Source organism: Triticum dicoccoides, chromosome 1A (assembly GCF_002162155.2).
Source record: "Triticum dicoccoides isolate Atlit2015 ecotype Zavitan chromosome 1A, WEW_v2.0, whole genome shotgun sequence".
Classification (NCBI taxonomy): Eukaryota; Viridiplantae; Streptophyta; class Magnoliopsida; order Poales; family Poaceae; genus Triticum; species Triticum dicoccoides.
In genome coordinates this window covers 34,318,578-34,326,123 of record NC_041380.1, presented here as the reverse complement: position 1 = coordinate 34,326,123, position 7,546 = coordinate 34,318,578, and the positions used below count along the sequence as shown (strand labels likewise).

Genomic DNA, 7,546 nt, shown 5'->3' with positions numbered 1-7,546 from the left:
GTTTTGTCTTCTGATCACTTTCATTTCGCTCTGAAGCCTTGAAAATCCATGTTTTGCTACATTCAAACATCCGATCACTAATAAGTTAGTGTGTTAACATACATCTTTCCCTAGAAAAAGTGTAACCTCTTTTTTATCGTTTCAAATATGATGTTATTTCCTTTGATTCAAGACTGGTTGTGAAGTACTTGTGCTGCTCGCTAACTTCAAATATGATGCGTGCAAGCGTAGCTGAGACTTAAGCCATATTCCTGATTCTCACAGTTGACCTAAACTGAATATATTGCAAAAATGCAAGCACATCTCTGAAATGAGAGTACACTTAAGCCCTATTCCTGATAGCCAATTCTTCACTATTTCATGGAAATAGACGGGTGAAAAAAAAGTAGCTACATGAGCATTTGTTCTAAACTTGTTGGGTTACCACTATGTCTGGCTTCGTTGGCCTCTCACCCTCACACGACCGCACAACACTGTCGTGTAACTCCCATTCCGTCCTCTTCCAAGCGCCCGCACTACGGTTTCCGGCTGCCACCCGCTGCCTGTCCGCTTCCGCGCCGCAATTGCTCTTCTCCTTGGTGGTACCTCCTGCCATGGCCACCCTTGCTCTTGTTCGCACGCTGTTGTCGGGGCTGCCTCTGCTCCTTTCAGAGCACCACCGCTGTGTCTGCCCCCGTTTCCGTCTGCTCTTCACCCCTGCATCCCTTCGCTTTCTGCCCCCACTACCACCCATCGCCGTCTCTTCCTCTGGACTGAATCAACAAGAAATTCTCAAAGTTTGCATCTATTCAGAGTGCTTTTTATTTGCCTTTTAGGAGAATATCCAGTTGTTTCAGAGCGTCTCGGATACTCACAATGGAACTAAAATTATATTGATTTGACTTGGTTAGCTCGGAAGGTGGATTAGCTGGGGGAGGAACCAAGAAGCTTTAGGCCCAAGAACTTCGTGTGGACCATGACCTCCTCAGTGTTGCCAAGGTCAGCAGCGATGCCCTCAATAGGACGTGGAACCACAAGACATATCAGATTAGTTTCACTATTTTCTACCACTCAACTTTTGTGTTGTCTTTTCTGCCCATAGTGAACCTGATGCAAAACTGACCGAAGGGGCGTTGTAGTAGGTTCTAGTATAGGTTCTGTCACCCTCCTGTTTTTATATATATCATGTTTGAAAACTGATGCACACACATAACACAATGGAATCATATGAAACTGCTCTTTGACATTTATCAAACTAGGCTTTAACTAGCTACATCTATTTTTGTTGAATTCGTTAATTGTGTTCTAGTATACTTTTTTGTCATTCTGTGAGGATGGATTACACACTCAGTTGTTAGGATAGGGTGTTGTGGATGATTCCTGAAAAGGGCCACGGCTAATTGAATTTTGTACCGAAAAAGGCTTCTCGCCCCGCTTTATAAATAAAGCAAACCACAACCGAAGCACAACATCCAACCAAAAAACGGAGGTCCATAGAAACGAAAGAAAATAAAGGTAAGGTACAGGCTGGGGGCAACAGCAAAAATAAGCCCACAAGGAAAGGAAATACAACCTCAAGGGGGATAAATGATCATGAGAAGTCTAGTGGCCACGTCCTTGTGCTTCCTCGTCAATCTGTCAATGGCCACCTTGTCTTTGGTTGCTCCTTCTTAGGTTTGAAGGCCCATCTCGTCCTGTAGGTGTTCATGAGTGCATTTTCCAGGTTTTGATTTAACCATTAGAGCATCTCCAGCCGTTTGCCCCCCAGGGCACCTGACGAATGTCTTTTGGCGTATGCGCCGGCGGTTTTTCCGCCCTGGGGGCGATCGAGTTTCCAGTCGCGCCCCCAGGTTTCGGCCCCCAAACGCCCGAAAATTCTAATTTATCTTTCCTGCTGCCAAACGCGACAGGTTAGGCGATCATCATGGCACAGGTCGGCGATCAAACATACCCAAAAGTTCGATGATCAAAAGGAAGGAATCATAGACATGGAACGCATCAAACGGCAGGCTCCTCTGCCATGGGACTGGCTGAGGTCAGTGTGGGCGCATCTTCAGTGCTCGGGCTCGACGTTGGCGTTGGCGTGGCTTCAGTGCTCACGCAGGGCGTCCGCACATGTTCACTTCTCAGGCTTGGCGTCGGCGTTGGCGTCGTTGTGGGCGTAGAGGCGGCGGTTGCCGCCTGTCGAGGCATGTGGTTCAAGATGAGGCCACGCTCTGCCAGGTACCACGCCTTCACCTGCTCGTCCATCGTCGACATGTCTGCCGCCATCAAGAGCGCCAGGTCGGTGTTCCTCTTCTTCGCGGCGACTTTGGTCCTGAGAAGGTCGAGCTTGACGTCATGCTTCGTCATCAACGCCGACCACCTCGCGTCGGATTTCTCCTCCCTTTTGGCGGCGCTGTTCTTGGCATCGGCGATGCACTGCTTGATCGATGATTGCAGCCGTTCAGCAGCGGGTGCCGCGCCCCTCGCCGCCTTGTCTCTTTTGTTGCCATCAGGGCGCCCTTCTGCCGTCTACGGGGCAGGCGCATCCGGCTTGTAGGTCTCCTTGGCCTTGCGAGAGTGAGTCGGCACTCCCTCCACTTCTTGCACGACTCGATCCTGGAGAACACGTGAAGGAACTTGAACTCTTGGTCGCTGTTGTCCTGGCGAAACATGTTGAACATTCGAACCATCTGCACAGCCGAAGAACAAGTGTCGGCGAAGTACACGACGAAAGAACTGAGCCGACGACTGGCCATACCCGCCCCTCGATGTTGGCGCCGCTTTCCGGGCGAGCCGCGACCTCCTCTAGGATCCCATGTCACTTGTTGCAGGCCGCCTAGATGGTCGCCCAATGGTTCGCCATGGCCTTGTCGCTGTGATCCATGTGGATGTTGGCGAAGTCGGGGTCGACCAACTTGTGCTCGTCGAACGCTGTCTTGATTCTTCTCCAGTACGTGTCGGTGTTCTGATTCAAGCCGGTGATCGGGTTGATGCTGACGGTCTTCCATGCATCGGCGAGGCACTCGTCTTCCTTGGACGTCCACTTGACGCGAGGCTCGCCCGGCTTGTGTTGGGCGCCCGCTTCTTCTTTCTCTCTTTCGGCCCCGGCTCCGGCTCCACCTGTTCTTCCTCCTCCGCCTCCTCCTTGGCGTCGTCAAGCATGTCGTCCATGTCGATGGCGGTGTCCATCGTTTCGTCTTGCGCGTGGAACCCGAGGCACGAAGCGGCGGGGACCGAGCCGCTCGTGATGATCTCGTCCATGTTGGTGTCGGTGTTGCTGAACTGTGGCGCCGAGCCGTGTGCGAAGGGTAGGGCGGCACGGCGCAGAGGCGGCGCAGGCGAGCCTGAGTACGCCGGCGGCGAGTAGTTGTACTGGGTGTTGAGGCCGGAGGCACGCGGCACTGCGCCATGCAGGAAGGTGATGCTGGGGTTGAAGCCGCCATGCGTGTTGCCGTCGGAGTAGCCAGGCGAGGGCGCGTACCCCCATAGCGGCGGCGAGAAGTTGGCCGGCGACGCGACGCTCTGCTGGCTCCCTCACGCAGCTTGTGGGCAGTGGCCATGCGGAAGGTTCATCATCCCCACGCGAGACGCCTCTCCTGCTTCGCCGCCGCCGCCGCGTCCCTGGCCCTCTTGGTGATGAGCCTGTTCTGGTGATCGGTGGTTACTCAACGCCTACCTTCCACTCGGCGTTCGACAAGCCCTGTGGCCTTGCCATCGGCGCCCTCGGCTTCCTCTGCTTTGGCTGGGCGGTATCGGTGGCTAGGCGAGGGGACGCATACTTCTTCGGCGGCATGGCGGTCGGATCTGATGAGGAGAATAGCGGGAGCGGCGGTGGAGAAGGGGGGAAGTGCTTGGGCAATGGAGGGAAAATGGGGGAAAACGGCGGGAATAGGCCGGTCTGTCGCCGACCACGTGGGCCCACGCGCCTTTTCGCTTCAGCCGGTACCCCCAGGCGCCCCCTGGTGCGCTAGGTTCGGCTTGGGTTTGCCGGTTGTTATTTTGGCCCAAATCGGCGATAAACAACAATCTGGAGGCGCAACTTGGCCGATGTTTCGCCGCCGATGCTAAAAAAGGCGCCCTGAGGGGCTTGTTGGGGGGCCAGTGGAGATGCTCTTACATGATTGCTGGTACTACTATTTAGTGATAGTTTAGTTATTTTGCTGTTTCATGTTATGGCCTAGACATTTGCTTCACCGGAGTAGCCTTAGCTGGTTGTGCTTTTGAGAGAGGGTCTGTTGTTTATGAACTGTAATGTACCACATGATGTTCGGAATTGCACTATTTTTGTAGGCCTACTATTCTGGGCTAGGCAAGGGTCCAGTTGCACATTTGATTTTATAATCATGATTGTTGCTTTCTGGTGATATGAAAAGTGTACTTTATGCAATAATCCAGTACCTGCCCCCTAATCTATTCCTTACCTCACACTGGAGCAGCACAACATTCTCCACTGGTAGGCATTCGTTGACGAGAAGCTTGGCCAAACCCAGTAGGTATGCGTGGAATTATTGAGCTCAGGTTTTTGGGGATTAAGGTAAGAAGTTATTAAATTTTTAGGGGTTTGAGCTAGGAGGTAGTGCTTAGTCCCATATGTTATGCTGTACCCCTAGACCATGATTCCTTTCCTACCTCAGAAGCAAGAACTGTTGCGATTTAGTGGAGAGGTGGAACACTACATGGTTCACACACTGTAGCTAGCCTAATTATATCCTGAAGATTTACAATCAATTTGGGGAAAGGAATTGCAACATGGACTAGGATATGAAAATGGATTGCTCACTCCTTGGTATCTTTCTTATGGATCTGATTTATTTTCTATGCAGATTCTTACACCAAAGGATCACTATATGCCAAGGTATGTAAGTTGTGTCAAGTATAGGAACTTTATCTGTTGGATGAGCAAAAAAGACAATATTTTGACACAAAGTCTAAGCACAACAAACAGGGAATTTTTGGCTATAGAAAAGATTTGCTATCACTTTCTGTTAAATGGTTCTCCATTCCTCCTATGATAGACTTCGAGGATGATAAGAGCGGAAGATTTGGATTTAATTGTTAGGCTCGATGGCTCAAAATACGACAAGGAATCAACTGAAAGAGGAACATGTATGAATCGTACGGAAGAACTACTATATGCTATTAAGGTACGTGTTAGCTTCTGAGGGGTACATATTCTTTTGTTCCTTTTCCATCTTCTCGTAATCCTGTCGTATTACTTTATTCTTCCTTTGTTCACAAATAAAAAAAAATAGTATTTATGTACAAAGGGAGTAGTAAATCGAAAATGTCAAACGGAGACCGAGCTCCATGGAGGCCTTTATTTGAAAACTTCAAAATTCAAAATTTTCAGTTTCAAAAATTCTGGAAAAAAATACAGATACACCTAGATACATAATGTACATGTATGCAAATTTTCAGGTCAAAATACATTAAAACGTGAGCTACACAAAAAAGACAAATGTGGGGCCTTTTACCATATATGTACTGTTCATCTTTAAAGTCCATGATTTTGTTTTTTTTGTGCAGCTCGCAATTCATCCTGAAACTTATCACACATACACATTACATCCTTGCATACATGTTTATTTTTTTCAGAATTTTTTGAAATCGAAATTTATGAATTTTGAATTTTTCAAAATAAAGGGCTCCATGGAGCTCGGTCTTCAAAATGCCCTAATCGTAGTAAATTTGTTTTTAAAATCAGGACATGTTTATTATATCTCTATGTTATGTTACGTTATACTCCCTCCGTTCCTAAATATTAGACCTTTTAGAGATGTCAATATGGACTACGTAACAAGCAAAACGAGTGAATCTACATTCTAAAATATGTCTATATACATCCGTATGTACTATGTAGTCCATATTGAAATATCTGAAAGGGCTTATATTTAGAAACGGAGGGAGTCTGATGTAATAATGTTTTTCTCAATATACTTTATATAGTGCATCTGTAATGTTTATACTCTCCTTATGTCACAAACTCCCATTGGTCCAGCTCATTCTTCCAATCAGCTCTAAAAGAAATATAGCTTAATATTGATTATCCAACTATCATCATAATCTTTTAGTTTTTAGGCTTTTGCTTTCTGTAGCAACTTCAGAATCTCTGCTTTTACCCAAGCATCGACAAGTAGTATGACATGTCTTTGTCGCCTCCCACTAAAAAGGGAACTATTATCAAGTGCATCATTCATCATGGACTTGGATCAAAAGAAAAGTAAAGGTACTCCCTCCTATCCGAATTAATTGACGCAACCTCTATTCAAGACAAGAGGCTGCGCTGATTAATTCAGATCGGTGGCAGTATATTTCTTTCTAGAACAATTTGCTTGAATAGAAATATTCTTGAGAACGTACCGCGATTATGATGTTAAGGCTACCCCTCAAATGAATTTCTCTGTTCTACTTGAATGAAAATAGTTCTTGAAACATAATGAGATTTTGAAGCCCTTTAAACAGTCTGCTGCTGGTTAGTTGTTCTGATCGTCTTCTCTCATCATTTTTCTTATCTGACAACGCAGAATAATTCGGTGTCTAAGAAACATGGCGATATTATAATAATCTCTCGGATCCATATGTATTTCATTACTAGATACATCCGTTTGGCATAAGTTTCTTTTCATTCTGAACCTAATAATATCTCCATGCTTTTAGAGGTTATTTAGCTAATACTTCCTCCGTCCGGTAATACTTGTCAGAGAAATGGATGTATCTAGACATATTTTGGCTCATTGATGGCATGTACTCCCGTTGTTCCTAAATATAAGTTTTTCTAGAGATTCCACCAAGTGACTACATACGGAGCAAAATGAGTGAATCTACATTCTGAAATATGTCTACATACATCTGTATGTTGTATTTCATTTGAAATGTCTAAAAAGACTTATATTTAGGAACGGAGGGAATACGAGCTTTGAACTGAGAATGGCGTTTTGGAGCTCGGCCTCCTTCGAGGCCGTTTTTTCTTAAATTCAAAATTCATACTTTTTGGTAAAAAAATTTTGTACAGTACACAATGATGTGATGTGTGTGCGTATAAAAATTCAGAATAAAATACATTGAGATGCGATCTATGCACACAAAAAAAAAATCATGGACTTTTGGGATGAATAGTAACGTGTCTTGAATAGCCATTGTCTTTTTTTGCACAACCTTCATTTTAACGTATTTCGTCCTGAAAATTTACACATGTGAGTTATGCCTTCATGTATGCCTGTATTTTTTGAAATGTAAAAATATGTTTTTTTTGTTGAATTCTGAATTTTTTAAAAACCGTCCTTCAAAAGCAGTTTTGGCATTGTACTTTGCTTCGAACGGCTATCTTTTCTATGGTCATTGAAAGCAAATTTGACATGGGTAAACAAATACGACAGCGGTGGCATAAAAAAAGTCGCCTCAGACTATTTAATTCCTGATGACATTTTCCTCACTGCGCACAGGGCGCTCAGAATGTCGGTCTCTAGGATAGTCATCATCGGCTTAGCGGAACCATTTGTAGACGCATACTTAAGCCGTATAACTTGATATTCCCCAATCGAGGTGGGACTAAAGAACTGTGGAAATGTTTCGGACGGTTCCT

At 45.8% G+C, this 7,546-nt stretch overlaps 1 long non-coding RNA gene across 2 annotated transcripts; it reads left to right on the top strand.

Annotated features, from left to right (window-relative positions):
* The first annotated feature begins 6 nt into the window (after positions 1 to 6).
* On the top strand, positions 7 to 6,766 carry LOC119361027. 2 transcript variants are annotated; one of them, XR_005172828.1, is made up of 5 exons: positions 7 to 978; positions 4,401 to 4,498; positions 4,788 to 4,819; positions 4,980 to 5,108; positions 6,489 to 6,766. It is a non-coding gene; the product is annotated as an uncharacterized LOC119361027 (long non-coding RNA). The 2 variants fall into 2 exon arrangements; XR_005172829.1 differs by having other exon boundaries at positions 4,398 to 4,498.
* Positions 6,767 to 7,546: the final 780 nt, after the last annotated feature.